The sequence below is a fragment of the Musca domestica genome, unplaced genomic scaffold (assembly GCF_030504385.1).
Source record: "Musca domestica strain aabys unplaced genomic scaffold, Musca_domestica.polishedcontigs.V.1.1 29, whole genome shotgun sequence".
Taxonomy (NCBI): Eukaryota; Metazoa; Arthropoda; class Insecta; order Diptera; family Muscidae; genus Musca; species Musca domestica.
This window is the reverse complement of record NW_026712296.1, coordinates 7,577,646-7,599,655: the sequence shown is the minus strand read 5'-3', so window position 1 is coordinate 7,599,655 and position 22,010 is coordinate 7,577,646. Positions and strand designations below refer to the sequence as shown.

The 22,010-nt window shown below is 34.8% G+C and overlaps 1 protein-coding gene across 3 annotated transcripts in view; it reads left to right on the top strand.

The window, feature by feature from the left end:
• LOC101887365 (peroxidasin) overlaps positions 1 to 22,010 on the top strand; it is a 172,676-nt gene that overhangs the window by 82,788 nt on the left and 67,878 nt on the right. The gene's annotated exons all lie outside the window — the stretch shown is intronic.

Here is a 22,010-nt window from a genome sequence, read left to right as displayed (position 1 = left end):
TCCCATATATAATTTCGTCCGATTTACCTTATATTGTGCACCAAACGTCGAATATTTGTCCAAATGGGATGGGATTTGGCACTTTGGACCGAATTCAGTCTAGAAGCTAGTATGTCAAATTTGGTGAAGATCGGTTCAGATATAGCTATAGCTCCCATTTATACTGTTCATTCGATTTGTTATATTTGTTACCCACCGCCGTAATATGCACTCCGTAACAACGATATTCAGGGAAATATATCAAATACAGCTCAGAAATATCTTTGCGAAATTTTATGGAGATCGGTTCCGATTTGGATATAGCTCCCATATATATCTTTATCCGATTTCAAATTAATTGTGCACCAAATGGGCAATACAAGTCCGAATTTAAAAGATACAAATGCTTTGGCATATTTAGTCCTTTGAATTTTAAATTATAATTATAATCATAGCGTGTGTGATTGAATTCTCCCATAAAAACTTTTAATTCAATTTAGTGGTGTAGGATATCATAAAGTCGGCCCCACCCGACTTAAAGACTTTCTTTACTGGGTTTAAATTTGCAATAAAAGGTCTATTGTCTTCAAGTTTCGCACATCTCAATATTTTTATCAACACAAGATGTAGTTTTGATATGGGCTATATCGGTTTACCCCTTCAGGTACCTCCCCCACAAAGGGTCAACATTTTGAATAAACCTAACGATCGAAATGAGCATACGGTTCTTTTTAAACTTGCCACATGCTAATTTTTCCACCAACACAAGATCCAGTATGAAGATGGGATACACGGGTCAAAATTGTGGATAATTAAAACTCTTATAAAATGTGAAATAAGAGACCGATTATCTACAAGATTTGTACATTTCAATATTTGATTTGGTATGAATATGAAATATATCGGATGGCTCCTACTGGCACCTCCCCCACAACGGTTAAAAATTTTTAATATTTACATTTCTCATTAAATCGAAATAAGCACCCGATTATCTTCGAATTTTACACATCCCACTATTTTAATTAACAAAATATCTGGTGTGAAGATATATTAAATAAATTTTTCGTCCTGTCCTTTGCCACACTGCCATGCCGGGCAACCGCCCATCCCGAAAAGAATACAAGTGTCCTGCTTTAAAGAAAATATGTTCCTTCCACATTAATACATTTGTAGTGGCTGTTGTGTATCACACGGACTATAATTCTTTTTGTGGCTAATGCTAACTTTACACCACAGATTGTACATTTATGTCAAACTTAGCTTTTTGCTGTGCAAAAGTAGTCATATTGCCATTTTTACTTAAAGTATTATGTAAACTAGCTAAAACCACTTTGAAAAGAAATGCACCAACAACAAACAAATGATTACAGGGAATACTCAGTAAAAATATTATGCTGCCCTTCACATTTCATCGGAAATTCTTACAAGTTACTGATGCTCTCGGTGACTTTTAATGAGCCAGTTGGGAATTTAAGTTGGCTAAATATAAAGTTGTGATTTGAGGTTGAAGTCTTTATTTTGGTCATAAAGTCTCATATTATAACACAGACATTTTTATTATAACCTACAGCACAACTACCTGAGGCATGAAGGAAGAGGTACCATATATCCTATCTTCAGTGACAGTAAAAATAGTATTTCGGATTTTATGATCGTTTTGGTTTTTCAAAACTTTTACCCTTTGTGGGGGAGGTACCGATATATTCCATCTTCACACCAGTCCTTGGTTTAATCGTTTTCCATCTGGTGAGATATGTCAAAAATCGACCGGGCCGAATTTTTAATGCTCTCCACAATTTGAAAGAAACTGCAAATTTTGAAAAAAATAAACTCCGTTGATACTTGTTACAGATATATGGGGCTATATACGGACAAACGGTCTTATAGACAGACGACATAGAATATTATGCTGATCAAGAATATAAATACTTTGTGTGGCTTGACAAATTTAATATACCCTGCATATTATGGAGGAGGGTATAAAATGTTGTAACCTGCTGGTAGTTCTAGCATACCTTTTTATTGTACCATGCCAAGAACAGTTGATGGGTAAATCGTAAATTTTTCCACAAGTTTTAGACAGAAACATTATAAATTGTCTTCCCTTCTCTGTTACAAAGTTACATTTGTGTCCAAATTAGGTTAGGTGTAAAAATATGAAATATTTATTTGCACCTTAATGGGGTATCCGTGTTGATTCAACAAATGTTTTTTTTACCGAATTTGCTTAAGGATTGAACTGCAAACATAGGACTGTTTTTGCTGCTACCTCCCCAAAAAAAGACAGATAATTTGTCATTTGATTCTGTAAAGTCCGTTTTCCGTTCCGGTGTAAAGTCCGCTTTCCTGCATTTTGAAAACTTTAACTGCAACTTCCTACCAATTTCACTAAAATTGAAAATGCAACTCATTCGAATACAGAATCTTGATACTTTGAGTTTTTTTTACCTCATAGTGGAAAAAGTTTTTTATACCCTACAACACTATGTGTTGGGGGTATTATAAGTTTGATTGGGCCAAAAATTATGTAACACCTCGAAATATTGATTTCCCACATAGGAAAGTATATATGGATCTTCCTATCTCGCCGAGCTGAGTCGATCTAGCTATGTATGTCCGTCCGTCTGTCCATGTTAAATTGTAATCACTCTACAGGTCGCAATTATGGTCCGATCTACACGAAATTTAGAATGAAGGTGGGGATAGGGTCAGAATAGAACCCTATTTCTTTTGGAGATGATCGCATAATATTTAGGGGTTGAAATAAACCAAAAACTGAAAAAATTCCTGATTTTGCAGTTGCTCTACAGGTCGCAATTATAGACCAATCAAAGCGGAAGTTAGCATGGGGCTAGAGCTTAGGGCTGGGCAGAAGCCTTCCAAGTTTGATGGTCATCTGGTAATATTTAGTGGGTGAAAAAGGCTATGACATTTGTGTTAAATAAAATCAAATTTTCCATTAATCCGCGAATATTTTTTAATCCAGGCGAAATCACAAAAAGACGAACAGGTCAACCCTGACCGTTACGTAGATGCCGATAACAAATATTTCGGATATATATAGCGAAATATATACAATGTATATATACAAAGGAAGGGGATGTTAGGTAAAATGCTTATATATTAAGAATGGCTGGACCGATTTTGACAAATTTTGTCAATCCAGAATGCCCCATGGCATAAAAAGATAAAATCTAAAAAACGCATAAAAAGACGCCTATAATGATGCTAATATAGATTTTTTAGTATTTTGTGACATATTTTTATTTTTTCATATTTTTTATCGCATGCGATTTTTTCAATTTGACTTATAATATTAAGGTGTACATTTTGTAATATTTTTTTCACCTTATAACACAGGTTGGGGTTATTGTATACATATTATTATATATTATCGTCGGATCCTCACGAAAAGGGTGGGGTTAGGCTCAGAATAGCTAGGCCTATTGTTTTCAAAGATGTCCGCAATATATTCAGGGGTTGAAATTGACCAACAATGTTCCTGATTTTACAGCCGTTATATTTGTATTATAAACCAAAGGATACAAAATCTCGCATGAAGTTAGAGTTTAGGACTCTGGGTAGAATGAACCACTACTTTGTGTAAAAAATACCAGCATTACTTACAGGCGATATCCGACGATAGCCAAATATCTTGGACAAGAAAATCATATATATGAGTCTAAATTTGGAGATTCAGAAGGGCCTCTTGCTTTTGGAGATGGTTCAAATGAACCAAAAACAGAAAAAAATCCTGATACACAATTGAAGCCATTCGATATGCACAACAACTAACAACACGACATAGTTCGTAAATATTGAGCAAATGTCCCTTTTCAGAATGCTAAGGGTAATCTATATCTATAAAAGAGGAAAATGTTTGTATGTTTGTTTGTTTGTTTGTAATTTATGGACTCGAAAACCGCTGAATAGATTTTCCTGAAAATTTCCATATATACTGCAACATCGCCTGAAAGTAACATAGGCTATATACATTTTTGAATTTCCACTTGGAACTGGAGATATAGCATCAGAATCGGAGGTACCTCCCAAAAATTTAGATTTTATATGCACATATATATTGATTGGTTGAAGATACAGTCTCCAAATTTGGAATACGTAACGGAATTCGGAACAAAAATAAGTTTGCCAAATTATATTGTAATCGGTTCAGATTTGGATATAGCTTCCATATATATTTTCGACCGATTTCGTTCATTTGATGTCTCAAACACAATATGAAGGTTCGATTCCAATGAAATTTGGAATGTGTGACGGGATTTAATCCGAAAATAAATTTGTCAAATTATATTAAAATCGGTTCAGATTTGGATATAGCTCCCATATATATTTTCGGCCGATTTCAAGCATTTGATGCACCAAACACGCTATGTATCCCCAATTTCAATGAAATTTGAAACGTGTGATAGATTTTATCTAAAAAATTGATTTCCTAAATTATATTGAAATCGGTTCAGATTTGGATATAGCTCCCATATACATTTTCGGCCGATTTCATGTATTTGGTGGACCAAACACGGTATGTATTTCCAATTGTAATGAAATTTAAAATAAGTAACGGAATCGGGAGCCAAAATGAATTTGTCAAATTAAATTGAAATCGGTTCAGATTTGGATATAGCTCCCATATATATTTTCGACCGATTTCATGTATTTGATGCACCAAACGCGCTATGTATCTCTAATTTCAATGAAATTTGGAAGTTGTAGCGGAAATTAAAACAAATATACATTTGTCAAATTATATTAAAATCGGTTTAGATTTGGATATAGCTCTCATATATATTTTCGACCGATTTCATGTATTTTATGCACCAAACACGATATGTATGTTCGATTCCAAAGAAATTTGGAATATGTAACGGGATTTTGATTAGAAAATAAATTAGTCAAATTATATTAAAATCGGTTCAGATTTGGATATGAGTGGCTAAATTTGCATGAGTGGCTAAATTTGGTACAAAAATAAATTTGACAAATTATATTCAAATACGCTCAGATTTGATTATAGCTCCCATATATATACTAAGCCGATTTCACATATTTGATGCACCCAAAGCGAGAGAGACAAAATCCCGTTACATATTCCAAATTATATTGAAATCAGTTGAGGTTTGGATATAGCTAACATATATATTTCGGCCGATTTCATACATGTTATGCACCAAACATGATATATACGACCGATACCAATGAAATTCAGAATGTGTGACGGAATTTGACTACAATAATAAATGTGACAAATTAATTGGAAATTAGTTAAGATTTGGATAAAGCTCCCATATATATATATATTATCGGCCGATTTCACATATTTGACGCACCAATTTCAATGAAATATGAAAGGTGTGGCGGAGTTTGGTGTAAAAGTAATTTTTTTAAATTATATTTAAATCGGATCAGATTGGGATATGATTTTAATAACAACCATTGACCCACAACGCCTTAGGCTAACACTAAAAAACAACACAACAATTGATTTGAAATACGCTTATTACGGCGAAGTATGTTGCTATCTCGAATTCACTAATTGCAATAGTAATGCCACTCAACTTCAAAAGATTGCAGTTACATAAATAAATAAATCCGAAGGACAAACCTTTCGTGTATGTATGTCATGTTACTGCTTTTCTAATGGTTTTGGTTATTTACGCATAAAAGTAGTGCAATAATTTTTTCTTTAATTTTGAAATTTGTTTTTTTTTAAACCAACATATATTCGTAAATAAAATTTTGAATGCATATAAAATTAAAAGGGGTAGCGAAGCGCACCGGGTTCAGCTAGTATAATAATATAATTTCAAAGCGAAATCTTCCAAAATTGATTAGGACATAAGAGGGCTTCTAACATGTTGTTGAGTTGTAGGGTATCACATGGTCAGCCCCGCACGTCTATAGCCTTTGCTTACTTGTTTTACTTGATAATACTTGTAAATACTGAAAAAACTGAGGCCGTATATTTGTCTGTGATGTCTAATTAACGGCTATAATTTTTAGTTGTTCCATGAAATGCTTTATTGCATAATTCATTAACTCAACACCTTAAAACTCACATTTAAAATGGACGTTACAAGTTAATAGTATTTAAATGTCTCTCGCACCATTAGGCGAAAATATTTCTAATGCAAACTCTTTTGAATAAAAAAAAACGAAAAAAGCAATGCCTTTTCCTATTATCCAAGTGTGTAAATTGTATTTTAGCCTTGAATGCAAAAACTGGAGTTGCCTTTCCAATAACACAAAACCTGTGTAAAGTAGCTCTGTAGCAAGCATATAAAGGCAGCCGCATCACGCAGCAGATGAGGTTGCCGGTGGTCAAAAGCCATTCATTGAATTGAGCTCATAGGCCGGCAGTCAAGCAGAATAAAAATCTGGTCATTTGCCAAGTACACTTTATTCATTTGTTTAGTGACCTGCTGTTACCTTTTTGGCACGCCCATGGACTTTTTGTGGCGAATGGTTTTCCATTCACTCGTACACTTATACACACACCAACACACACGTCTGTAAGTAGTGATTTTATCCGGCAATCACAACAGCGATTAAAGCAATGCTTTTTAGCGAACTTTGTCGACTTTTTGTTATTTTTACTTTACAAAATAGCTCGACTGAACTGTATACAATTCCTGCATCACCCACAGCAGCATAGAAAGTATGAAAGAGAATCTGGTTTTATTTCGGAATGGTTTCCCACTGATTTCATACTCTCTTTGATGCTGTAAATGCACATTTTTGTGAAGATGTCCCTGGCGGCATTGGCAGTTCTATTAAAGTGAATCACACCGAATACTTATGTGCTTACAAGGGATATTCGAATTTTCGAATATTTTTCCTTCTCCTGCTGTGCTTTGCCGTCTTCCAGGGAATTTAATTTGTATTATGAAATACAAACGAAAAACAATGCATAATTTCGGAGTAGTGCATTTCCCAGCTAGCACAATGCATCAAAATTAACTGTTCAAGTTTAATGAAAATCAGATATGTAATAGTAAATGAGCCTAGAATCAAGTACGTTAAATTTGGTAAAAAGCGTTTAAGTTGTACATTTGTATGTTTGATATTTAACAATTGTATTCGGTACAAGACTTCAGTAAAAACAAGTAGGCAAGAGTTATAGTCGTGCTGTGCCGACCATGTGATACCCTACAACACTACAATATGTTAGAAGCCCCCTTATGCCCAAATCCATTTTGGAAGATTTCGCTTTTGAAATTGTGTCACGGAGCTCTGCCCAGTTATTACTATTAGCTTTTTGACCAGGGACATTTGACCAATATTTACCCACTCCGTCGTACTGTTAGTTGTTGTGGTCCATTTTGCAGCTAAATATAATCCAATGGTCTTCCAAAATACTAGAATTCTTACCTGCCCTTAACTTTCTTCTCAGGCGTGTCGATTGGCTTCAATTGTGTAATCAGGAAGTTGTTTCTGTTTTTGGTTCATTTGAACCCCTAAATATTTTGCGATCATCTCCAAAAGCAAGAGGCCCCTCTGTATCTCCAAATTTAGACTCATATATATGATTTGCTTGTCTACGATATTTGTTCGCCTTTTGTGTATTTCGGATATCGCCTGTAAGTAATGTTGATATTTTTTCACACAAAATTAGTTGTCCATTCTACTCTAACTTCATGCGAGATTTCGTGTCTTTTGATATCTATTTGTGACCATAACGTCTGCAAAATCATGAACATTTTTAGTTGTTGGTCCATTTCAACCCCGAAATATATCTTTAAAAACAAGCCCTTCTAAGCCTAACTCTACCCCTATGAAAATTTTCATGAGGATAATTGCAATCTGTATATAATAACCCCAACCTGTGTGTTGTAAGGTGAAAAAATATTACAAAATATACACTTAAATATTTTAAGTCAAATTGAAAAAATAGCATGCGATAAAAAATATGAAAGAATAAAACAATTTCACAAAATACAACAAAATATATATTAACATCATTGTTGGCATCTTTTTATGTGATTTTTTATACTTTTATGCCAAAAGGGCATTCTAAATTTACAAAATTTGTCAAAATCAAATTGTCTAACATCCCCTTCCTTTGTATACATACATTGTACGTATTTCGCTATATATATCCGACATTTTTACTATCGGCATCTACGTAACGGTCAGAATTAACCCGTTCTTCTATTTGTGATTTCGCTGGCATTAAAAATATTAGCGGTTTAATGGAGAATTTGACTTTTATTTATCACAAATGCTATGGTATATTTCACCCACTAAATATTACCCGATGACCATCAAAACTGGAAGGCTTCTTTCCAGCCCTAAGCTCTAGCCCCATGCTAACTTCCGCTTCTATTGGTCTATGATTGCGACCAGTAGAGCAACTGCAAAATCTGTAAATATCAGTTTTTGGTCCATTTCTTTAGGGGTTGATCATCTCCATCTATTCTGGCCCTAGCCCCACCTCCATTCTAAATTTCGTGAAGATCGGGCCATAATTGCGACCTGTAGAGTGATTGCAAATTAACATGGACAGACGGACGGATGGGCATACACAGCTAGATTGACTCAGCTCGGCGAGATAGGAAGATCCATATATACTTTCTATGTGGGAAACCAATATTTCGAGGTGTTACATAATTTTTGGCCCAATCAAACTTATAATACTGTTTCATTTTCAATTGATAATAATAAATCATAAAAATATTCAATATTTTGTATTTTGAGAGAATTGAGTGAATAGTCTTATGCTCTCTCACAGCCTGAACGACATCTATTGAAGCACTTTTTTTCGAAAATAACAGATGAGACAATTTTTTAGTCTATACATTTATTTGTCTATGGTAGAAGCAGGGATCAAAAGAGAATAAATAAAATGAACGAAAATAAATGAAAATCTTGGAAAGTAGGGGAAATTGATTTTAGCGCCATTTACAAGTTAAAAACCAAATTAAATCTTATTGATCCAAATCATTTAGAACAATTTTTATTAATTTTATTTAAAATTAGTAAAAAGCAGTAAGTTCGGCCGATCCGAACTTTGAACACCCTCCACCATTTGGAAGGAATTTGAAAAAAAAATACGTTGAAAAATACTGTTAAAAATCATTAAAATACACATGGTACAATAAAAAAGGTAAGGTAGAGCTACCAGCTGATTGCAATTTCTTTCTAAGTGTTCCCGACTTCTGCCAATTTTTTGTATGTAGTTATTGTTTTGAAAAACAAAAACAAAATATTTTCAAAATCAATAATAGAAGAAACTTAAATTGCGAGGCGCGCATTAATGATATTAACCAGATTTTCCAAGGAATCGAAAGATTGAACATATTTTGAGAGAACATCCAGGCATTTAATTCATCTTTCGCTCCAATTGACTCAATTTAAAAATGAACAAAATATATCAATATATAATTCTGACATTTCTGTAGTATTACGAAGCTGTAGTTTCTGTAGTTTTACGAAGCTGTTCTACCTCCTTATTTTACCATGAAAATACAGATTTTAGGGAGTTACCGTTGTATTGGGGTCTATACATGGTAGAAGAATACAGGTAGTCTCATCGAAACACCTGCGGGGATAATGAACTGTCAAAACAATCTTGGAATTGAAAATAATGAACGAAAAATTATTGAAATTTGTAGAAAAAAAATTGAAAAAATGCATATCATTACAGCCTCCGATTTGCGTCGTATTAGAAATCATAGAAAAATCCACTTATTTTTGTCAAAACATTTCAAAAATTTTGACATATCAATGTTCACGAGCGTTGATGCATCTACCTATATTCTACCATGGGTCTATACGTATCATGGGTCTATACGTAGACGTGAATCGGCGTAGGCAGTTTTCTGTCACAGGCTGTAGTACCCGTTACGAACTGCTAGTACGAAATTTGAAACAATTCCCGTGAATAATGTCGCTGAAATCATCAAAATACCAAATATATACCGTTATACGGAGATACAGTTAAAGTGCTCAATCTAAATGAGGTCTATGTAAATATTTTTTTATGTTTAACACATTTTTCGAAAGAAAGTTTAATATTTGAGATAGTTTTGTACGATGGTGAACTCTTTCACATTTAATAAAATCTTTCGTTACATACATATTTCAGGGTTCAAAAGCTTTTTTAGTTCTTTTGCAATACTCTTTCTCTTCTATTCCATTGTTCCCTCTCTATGTAGATTAAACTTCTGTGTTTTGCCATCACAAAACAATTTGATTGCTGTTCCCTGTTAAAATTGAAAGAATTGGTTTCCTAAAAAAATGAACTATTTGAAAAGCATGGTAACAACTCTGTGGGGGGATGAAAATCATTTATTACGTCTGGCATGAGCTTTAGGAAAGTCGGTGATCCTAGAGACCTAGACGTTTTTTATACATTGTTTTGTTTGTTGCCCATCCTTTGCCATTCCAACTAAAATACTCATGCAAAATATGAATTTCGCATGAACTTCATGCCTAAAAAATTACGAGCGCCTGGCTATGGAAAGTAATGTAATTTTAGGTGGAAATCATGTTCGTTCCTTTTATTTAGTAAGTTCTGGAAAATTTATGTTTCACTCTCTCCTGATTTTCGGCTCCCAAGCTGGGCTATTGCAATATATTGTCAAAAGAGATGTCTATATAATGTTATAGAAAATTTTCACAATAAATAGATTTAAACAATGAAAATATAAGGTCCGCACCATAATAATATCATTATCATACAGAAGAAATCGTACTTTTTAGCATCCCAAACGCACGTATTACCCAAATACTTACGGTGCATATTTTTATTCTACTTAACTGAAAGCCGTAAATTTTTTAGAAATAATAAAATTTGGTATTATTTTTCAACTGTTCTCATTGGTGGAGAAGCAGTAATTGCTGTTATTTGTGTTATCCTATAATGACCAACTCACAAACACACACCAGCTGGAAATGAGTGGTAATGAATTTTGGGATTTGTGACGGTTATGGTTAACCTATTATACCGCAGTGTTATCTGTTTATCATTGTTGGAAGTGAATGGTTTGTGGTGGCAGAATAAACATTTCTATTTCTATAACAATGTCCCCTCAATTGACAATTACCCAGATATGCTTTGCCATCGGACATGTGGCTGCGGCTAGATATAGAGTGTGTGGTTTAATTACACTGCGTAACAAAATAATTGTTTCTCAAATTGAGGATAAAGCAAATAAGGGGACATTATGCTGTCATTCCAAGGCAATTGCAAGGAAAAGAAGAAATTTCAAGTGACATATAATTTCTTCTTTTCCTTGCAAACGTTAAAGGCGTGGGAACGAACGATCAACGAAAATAATATTTCTTTAAAAAATCTTATTAGAATCAGAAATATATTAGACAAAGGTAATTTTTTTATTTGTTGTTACTCTGTACATATTTATACCCTACAACACTATGTGTTGGGGGTATTATAAGTTTGATTGAGCCAAAAATTATGTAACACCTCGAAATATTGGTTTCCTACATAGGAAAGTGTATATGGACCTTCCTATCTCGACGAGCTGAGTCGATCTAGACATGTATTTCCGTACGTCCGTTTGTCCATTTTTATTTGTAATCAAGCTACAGGTCGCAATTATGACCCGATCGTCTCGAAATTGAAAATGGAGATGGGGTTGGGTCAGAATAGAAGCCTATTGTTTTCGGAGAAGATTACATGGAGTTAGAGTTTAGAACTGAGCAGAAACCTACCAATTTCGGCGGCCATCGGATAACATTTAGCGGATAAAAGATACCCTAAATTTTGTATAAGAAAATACTAAAATTTTCACTAAACCGCGATTACTTTTAATCCCATCTAATGCACAAACACATTAAAAGGTCACTTCTGACCATTAAAGTGATGCTGATAGCCAAGAAATCGGATACATAGCAAAATAGGTACAATATATATGTAACAGAATATATCTATTTGTTCCGCTTATAAGTCAAGAACCGCTGGGCCGATTTTCACAATTCCCATCAATTCGGTCAGAAAAGGAACAAATCTAAGAAAATCGCTGAAAAATATACCAATAAAAAAGTGAATATCTTTTGCACCATTTTTTCCATTTTTGTTATATTTTTTATCGCATGCGATTTTTTCAATTTTACTTACAATTTTGAATTGTAAATTTTCTAAGTTTTTACACCCCGCAACACTACGTTTCGAGGGAATTATATAAATGTAGCAATTATCGTCTGATCCTCACGAAATTTTGCATGGGGGTAGGGTTGGGGTCAGAATTAAAGCCTATTGTTCTTAAGGTGTACATCAATGGAGTAAAAAATTTATATTTTTTTAGTCGCTCTATTGGCCACAATTAAAAACTAATCGACACGGAATTTCGCATCAGAAGAGAGTTAAGGACAGGCACATTATTTCAAAACCGAAATCTTCCAAAATGGATTTGGACATAATGGGGCTTCAGACATATTGTAGTGTTGTAGGGTATCACATGGTCGGCCCCGCACGACTATAGCCTTTGCTTACTTGTTTTTATCAGACTTTATAGCACTTGTATTGATGATTAAATTCAAATCTAAAATGACTCGCATCACATGTCTTCAAATACATTTTTACTTACCTGCACTTTTAAGTATTGCTCAAAAATTTTGCGTGTATGCCTAAATTCCAGGAAGCGAAAAGTCCGTTATTTTTTCCACAAAGGAAAGTATTGGACCTGATTTGGACTAGGCGAAATTTAATTGCAGTAATTTTTGTAGTTCTATTTTGAGTTTGCCTCTTGCATTCATACAAGGCAATATGTTTTCGAAAAATGTCCTTTTTCATCATTGGTTTTTATATCATTGTTATTTATGTTTTCTATCATTGTTTTTAAAAGATTTCTGTGCACTACAAATCATTTAAATAAAACAAAACCACCAATTTCCACCGGTATTTCTGTTAATATTAGAAGGGTTCGAGGTAGCAATGCATGTGAGCTTACATATTTTACGTCATAATCGTAGCCTCAAATTGTAAATTGTTGTGTAGTTTTTTACTGTCTATTCCATCACACATTTCAATTTCATTGAAATTTGAGTTTGATGCATCAAATACATGAAATCGACGGAAAATATATATGAAAGCTATATGCAAATCTGAACCGATTTCAATATAAATTTGAAAACCTTTACTTTTATACCAAATTCCGTCGCTCCTTTTGGTGAGTCAAATAAAATAATCCGGGGAAAATAAATAGGAGCTACATTTAAAATGACAAATTTCATTAAAATTTGGTGCGTCAAATACATGCAATCGGCAGAAAATATTTATGGCAGCTATATCAAAATTTCAAACCATTTCAATATAATTTGAAAGTTAAGTTTTAACCAGAATATTGAATTTGAAAATATTGGAAATTTCCTTAGAAAAACACACTAGTAAACTGAAACATTAACAGTAAATATTTTAAGTTACCTTTGATTATTGGAAGGATTTGAAGAAATGTAAGGAAATTTATTTTATATTTAATCCGGATTATATCAAATTTTCAAGATTTAAGTACACTATCAAATTTACAACACAACATAAGTTTTTCTTACTACCGGATTCATTTTCAATCCCGCACGGAATTTACATTGCAAAGAAGAGAGTGCGCACGTGAAAATGTGTGTTTTTATACCCTCCACCTTGGGAAGGAGGGTATATTAACTTTGTCATTCCGTATGTAACATCCCTAAATATTCGTCGTATAGGATATATACAGGGCGAGATGAAACAACTGCAACCAACTTCAGACTGCTGTCATTTCCATTAATAAATTATAAAAAATTATTCCAGTGATAGCCCATTATATTGTTTACAAGCGTACAAAAGCATTTTAATGAAATTTTTCCAGAAAAAAAGTTATTCGTGATGGAATTCAAGCGTGATAGTGTGATTTCTTAATATTTGGCTGGAAAACCACAAGTGACTATCGTTAGGGCACTCCAGCATTTAAATGCGAATAAATCTTTTGTGTCTCGTTACCGTGATACTGGTAGCCAAGCCCGACGTCAAGGAAGTGGACGGAAGAAAACACAACATCAGTAGAAATGGTTCGAAAAGTAAAGAAGCGACTTGGTCGAAACCAGCGTCGCAGTGGGCGAAAAATGGCTGGTGAGCTGAACATATCGCTAGAAAGCATTCGGCAAATATTGAAAAATGTGCTCGGGGTAATGCCATTGAAATTCCAAAAAGTGCAAGAACTTACACCGCCACAGAAATAAAATATACTCAAAAGAACTAAAGAGTTGCTTCGCTTGGCCGAAATGGTGAACTGCCGAATTTGGTTTTCTCCGATGAGAAAACATTTGTTATCCAGCAGTTTGTAAACAAACAAAATAATCGTGTTTACTTGCCAAACAGGTCAGCTGAAAATGTGCACCTTCGGTTGGCCACCAGAACTCAAGCGCTGGCCATAGTGAAGGTGTGGGCAGCCATATCAGGCGATGGTCCCTCTCCGCTCGTATTAATCGACCGTGGCATCAAAATAAATGCCGAATATTATCGCGAAAATATTCTGGAGGGTGTATTAAAGCCTTGGACATTTCAACAGGACTCAGCACCATCGCACTTAGCACGCGCCTTGGGCACGCAAACATTTTTGCCGCAGACCTTGGACATTCCAACAGTACTCAGCACGTGCCACCCAAGAATGGTTACAAAATGAGGTTCCTCGCTTTATTTCCAGTGCACAATGGCCACCAAAATCTCCGGATACCAATCCGTTGGACTATTGTGTCTGGAGTATTTTGGAAAGCAAGGTTGGCAGTAAATAATACCAAAGTGTCGATCGCCTCAAGCAAACGCTTCTCCGGGAATGGGCCAAAACATCGCAGAGCAACAGTCGGGAAGCGTGTGGTTTTATTGGCCGTTTAAAGGCCACAGTTCATGCCAATCAATCAATTCGAACAAATCTAAACTTATTCTAAAATTTGATGATATTTCCGAAATTTTTTGATTTCATTCAATTAAGTTTAAAAACAAAATGTAAAAATTATGGCATTTGACTTTGTTTCAGTTTTTTTTAGCTCATCCTGTATTCATAATCCGCATCAAATTCTAAGTCGATTTAACGATGTCCGTCTGTCTGTCGGTTTAAATCACGATACAGCCCACATTATATGACGTAGAGTAGAACAATTTGAATTGCGTCTAGGATGGTTGGTATTGAAAATGAGATATATCGGTCTACGTTTTGCTATAGCCCCCATATAACGGAACCTCCTGGTTTGGGTATTTTGATGATTTTTGACACATTTTTCAACGGATTTGTCTAAAAATTGGTATTTGTAGGTCATATTGTGTTTTAGCTCTGGTGGCAGGTCATTGAATAAATAGATCTATGTTTCCCTATAGCCGCCATGTAACGGTACCCACCGATATTCATTATTGTATATCCTAGTTACATTTACCCACAGTATTTTTTCAAATTTGGCATTTAAGGCTTGCAATAGTAACAATCCTTGTAGTATAAAGCTGTCTATATAGGTACCCTTTTTTGGTATAGCCAACCATATAACGGACTCACTTACTTTATGTTTTTTTTTATCCAAGCGGTCTTATTGGAATTTGTAGTTTAAAGTTGTAGCTTGAATTCAGATACTTTTATATAAAAATGTTTTCTTTACCCAATGGTGGAGGATATTAAAAGTTCGGCCCGGCCGAATGTAATGTTTTTAACTTGTTAAAAAATTAAACTCATCCAGCATTTTCAAATCATTTTAAATCCGTCTCATAATCATAAGCCGCCCGATTTGTTGAAAAAATTGTAAATAATATTTTACAAGAGATTACCATACAATTTTCCCATGAATATAACATTAGAAAATTTAAAATTATTTAGAAGTTGGCAAACTTTATATACCAAAATATATGCATATATCAACACAAGACTGAAAACAACATTTTGATATTAGTACCACACAAATACATACATATATTTGTTAATTCGCAACGCACTTCTTTTACACGCCAAAATAAACCAACCAATTAGTAAATTCTCAGGCGATAGTTATTGAAAACCATTTATTGGGTCATAATATGAATGGCATGTAAATTTACACTGCCTTAAGTGTGGTTCAGCCAAATAATCGACATTCGCCATCATACCCACCTGCAGGCAAAAAACCTGTAATCACTGTTTGAAGCCAGTATCGATTATTTACTATTCACTGCACCTGAATTGATTAAAAACAACTTGAACATGGCCAACCAACTGGCAACGTGTTCAATCCATGTTGAACCCTTTCATAATATTTTCGGCTTTGATGTTGATTTTTTGAACTCTATGGAAAACCTCAAAACCAATATTCCCCTCCAGCCAACAGAACATAACAGCCATGAATGAAAATATGGAATATTGGCAGAACCACCCAGCCAGCCAGCCATCCAACATAGCAGTCACTCATTAGCTAACCTATTTTTGCACTACTATCATAAACTGTGCACAGAAATACAACAATAGCAATATGATTTCCGGTTTGCGGATTCCTTGCTCCTTCGTAATGATGTGTGTATTACACAAACGAAAGAAAACCCACTCACAACGATATCACTATTACCACAATTGCCTACCCCACACAAACGCTTGCAAAATTACAATTTTAGACCAAACTTTAACTCCTTTGAAAGAGCGAAACGTTAAAACACATCACGCAATCGTTGTTTTAAAGAGCGAGTAGCATATGAATGTAATACACAACCGCATACAAATATGAGTTTTCAAGTATTGTTAACAAAACTATTGACCAGAATATTGGAAGTTTCCTTAGAAAACAAACTATTTGCCAGTAAACTAAAATATTAAGAGCAATTATTTCAAGTTACCTTTGGTTATTGGAAGGGTTTTAAGGGAGGTGAGAAAATTTATTTTAAATTATTGGGCATTTACACACACGAGATTTTAATCCGGATTATATCCAATTTTCAAGATTTAAGTACACTATCAAAGAACATAAGTTCTTCTCACTACTGAATTTATTTTTAATCCGGTACGGAATTTACATTGCCGAGAAGAGGGTGTGGACGTGAAATGTGTGAGTGTGTTTTCTACTCTACTTCGTACATTATATGGAGGGTTTATAAAGTTAGTCATTTCGCTTGTAAGTCGTAGAAATTATTACCTACGGTCTTACAAAAAATTGCATACATAAAATGGTCAGTCAATTTACACATGTATGTTTTTCGTTGGTCTGTGGTAATCACGCTTACTTTGGAAAATGTCGACCTGGATGACTAAAAATTGATGGATTAATGAAAATTTGAATATATATGTGCACGTTTTGGAACAGTGTACTTGGATCTCATTGAGTTAATCTTGGAGATTTTTTTTTGAGATTTTATAATTAATCGAAATACAAAATCTGGACCGGGTGTTATTGTATGACAGTATCATGGGGTAAGATTATTAATGTTATTTCTAATTATGGCTTTAATTTGATATTTAGTAATTTAATGGGTATATAACGGACCCATGAAACAACTCAGCTCAATTGCACTTTGCAACACCAGCCAATTATGAAAGTAGAGCTAAACATTTAAAAAAGCAGCTATGTTCGGCAGGGCAGAACTTTTAATGCCCCCCTCAATTTGAAGAAACTTTAAAATTTTCCCAAAAAAAATCCGTCGAAAAATACCGCTCAAAGGAAAACTATTAAATAGGGGCATTACGAAGAGGTGGACTTATATAGATAATACTCTTCCATGGGGTAAAGTACTCATAAAGAGCTCTTTGTGTGGACTTTGAGACAATTCCATTTATAAATTTGGCTACAATCATCTAAACACCGGATATCGGGAGGTATACGATATCGTGGTCCTATGTAGACAATTCTCTTTTTGGGGGTAAGGTATTCAAAAGAACTCCTTGCGAAGAATTGCACAAAATTCCAATGAAAAATTAAATTTTGCTAAAATTATCAAAATACCGAATATTGAGAGGTATCGTCATATTGGGGCTATACGAAGACGTGAACCAGCAAACGCAATTTATTGCCATAGGTTGTAGTATCCTTTACGAACTTTAAAAATGAAATTTGAAACAATTCAGGTGAATAATGTCCCCAAAATCATAAAAATACCGAATAAAATAAAATAACGCTATATGGGAGTTTTACGTTATCGTGGGCCTAATTAGACATGTCTTAGGCTGTGGTACCCATTACGAACTTGAAATAAGAATTTTGAAACAATTCCGGTGAATAATGTCTCTAATATCATCGAATCATCAATTCCATTGAAAATTTTGCTACATTAATCAAAACACCGAATATCTGGGCGACATACGATATAGTGGACCTATACATATACAATTTTCCGTCATAGGTTGTAGTACCCATTAAGATTTAAAAATACGAAATCTGAAGCAATTCCGGTGAATAATGTTCCTAAAATAATCAAAATACCGAATATCAAGAGGTATCGTAAAATGGTGCTATGCAAAGACGTGGTCCTGAAAACGCAATTTATTGTCATAGGCTGCGGTACCCATTGCGAACTCTAAGTAGGAAATTCGAAACAACTCCGGTGAATAATGTCCCTAAAATCATCGAAATACCGAATATCGGAGGAGGGGTACCGTTGTATGGGAGCTATACGATGTCGTGAATCTAACAAGTAATATATTTTCCAAGGGGGTAAATCACTCTTGTATGGAATTTCAGATAATTCCGTTGATAAACGTAGCAAACATCATCAAAATACCGAATATCAAGGGTACATTTGTATGGGGGCTATACGATATAGTGGACCTATGTAGACAATACTCTTCCAGGGGGTAAAGTACTGAGAAGGAACTTGTGGTATGGATTTTCAGACATAATTATTTGTTTGGCCCAAGGACCAACCCTATTGAAATTGGATATGATCGGTCGAAATTTAGATTTAGCTCCCATATATACCTTGGCACATACGTCCAAATTGAGCCTAGAAGCAAGTATGCCAAATTTGGTGGCAACTGGTTCAACTTGTTCATCCGATTTGTCCTCTACAGCCGTAACAATGATATTCGGGGGAAATATATCAAATATAGCCTAGAAATACCTTCGTCAAATCATATTTTTACTCACTTTGACTTTAATCGATTTGAAGTTTATTGCTGACCAAATGGTTGATATAAGTCCGAATGGAGTCAATTTTGGCACGGAAGAACGAATTCAGCCTAAACGAAAGTTTATCAAATTTGCGTTTAAGTCTCTCACACCCGTAAAATGCCCTCCACAACAACGATATTTGGTGCCAGCAAGGTTGAGATATATTTAACTACATTTAGGAGAGAGCTTTGAAATTTGACAGAGATATTTGAATTACATTCAAAATCATTGGGTCATATCGGTCCACTTTTTGGAATCGTACCCTTGTAAGGATTCCTCTGATTTCAAGTATTTTTTACATATTGGCCGTGTTTTTATACCCTCCACCAAAAAAGTATGGAGGGTATATTAAGTTCGCCATTCCGTTTGTAACTCATCGAAATAATCATTTTAGACCCAACAAAGTATATATTCTTCATCAGCGTAAAATTCTAAGACGATTTAGCCCTGTCCGTCCGTCTGTTGCAATCACGCTACAGTCTAAACGAATTAAGATAGAAAGCTAAAATTTTGCACAGATCTCTCTTTTGTCTGCAGGCAGGTCAAGTTCGAAGATGGGCTATATCGGTCCACGATATCGTATAGCCCCCATATAACGGTACCCCCGATATTCGGTATTTTGATGATTTTAGCCACATTTTTCAATGGAATTGTCTGAAAATCCACACAAGTAATTCCTTGTGGGTACTTTATACCTCGGCAGAGAATTATCTATATAGGTCCACAATATCGTATAGCCCCCATATAACGGTACCCCCACGGTATTCGGTATTTTGATGATTTTATCCACATTTTTCAATGGAATTGTCTGAAATTCCACAAAAGGAGTCCCTTGTGGGCATTTTACCCCCTCAAAAAGAATTGTCTATATATGTCCACGATATCGTATATCCCCCATATAACTGTACCCCCCGATATTCGGTATTTTGATGATGTTAGCCACACTTTTCAATGGAATTGTGTTCTTTGTACAAAAGGGGTTCTTTGTCAGCACTTTACCCCCCGACAGAGAATTCTCTATATAGGTTAAAGATAACGTATAGCTCCCATATAACGCTACACCGCGATATTCGGCATTTTGATGATTTTAGCCACATTTACCTATCGTATTGTCTGAAAATCCACACACGGAGTTCTTTGTGAGCACTTTACCCCTGAAACGGAATTGTCTTTATAGGTCCACAATATCGTACATCCACCTTATAACGGTACTCCCCTATATTCCGTATTTTGATGATTTTAGCCACTTTTTCCAATGGAATTATCTGAAAATCCACACAAGGAGTTCCTTGTGAGTACTTTACACGCAGACATAGATTTGTCTTTATAGGTCCACAATATCGTGTATCCCCCCATATTAGATATTTGAAAGATTTTAAAAGAATTTTTAAAGGATTTTTTTTTTTTTTGAAAATTTTCTAATTCGTTCCAAATGGTGGAGGGTATCCAAACTTACTGCTTTTTTACTTGTTTTGTATAGTTTCTCCAATTTTAGGCATTTTGTGTTCTTTTGTTTTCCAGTCGATTTGGCTGAAAAGTAACATACGGACGTGTCACTCAAAATAATGGTTTAGTAACAGCGTCCGAAAACAAACAGTATGGTACTGTACCGTAGTGTTCTGTACCGTTCCGAGGTGGAGTGGTACACTAAGATAACGAGAATCTTACTGTACAGCAGTCGGAGCACTAAAAAATCGTAGTGTACCACATAGCAGAACATAAAAAAATAATGTTTCGGTAGTGTACCACATATGTGTTGTTTACGATTTGTGAGAAAATCAAGTAAAAAAAAAACAAAGTTCGGCCGGGCCAAACTTTTAATACCCTCCACCTTAGGGTAAAAGAAACATTAGAAGAAATGTGGCAAAAACCATTAAAATGCCGAATATCGGGAGGTACCGTTATATGGGGGCTACACCAAAACGTGGACCTATAATTACAGTGTTCCGCCACACGAACTAGGACCCATTATAACCCACAAATACCAATTTTTAGACAAATCAGTGAAAAAATGTGGCAAAAACCCTCAAAATACCGAATATCGGGAGGTAACGTTATATGGGGGCTATACCAAATCATGGACCCATACATGTAATGTTTCGCCACCGGAGCTGGAACCCATTATGACCAACAAATACCAATTTTCAGATAAATCCGTGAAAAAATGTGGCAAAAACCATCAAAATACCGAATATCGGGAGGTACCGTTATATGGGGGCTATACCAAATCATGGACCCATACATGCAATGTTTCGCCACAGGAGCTGGAAACCATTATGACCCACAAATACCAATTTTTAGACAAATCTGTGAATAAATGTGGCAAAAAAACTAAAATACCGAATATCGGGAGGTACCTTTATATGGGGGCTATACCACAACGTGGACCTATACATGCAATGTTTTGCCACACGCTCAGGGACCCGTTATGACCTACAAATACCAATTTCCAGACAAATCCGTGAAAAAATGTGGCATAAATCATTAAAATACCGAATATCAGGAGGTACCGTTATATGGGGACTATACCAGAACGTGGACCGATATATCTCATTTTCAATACCAAGCATCCTAGACACGATGCAAATAGCACTGCTCACGATCAGATAATGTGGGCTGTATCGTGATTTCAACAGACAGACAGACAGACGGACAGACGGACATCGTTAAATCGTCTTAGAATTTTATGCTGATTATGAATATATATACTTTATGGGGTCTAAGACGAATATTTAAGGATGTTACAAACGGAATGACAAAGTTAATATACCCTCTTTTCCAAGGTGGAGGGTATAATTAGATGTTTGATGTGTTTGATAATGCAAAAATGACTAATACAATTCAATATTATGAAAATAAAAAAGCTGAATTTATTTTACTTGTCATGTATGTTTAGATTGCTTGCGAAATTGAACAATGTAGAAAAATGTGAGAATATGTAGAAACTCTGAAGTGATAATAATTCGTGTTTA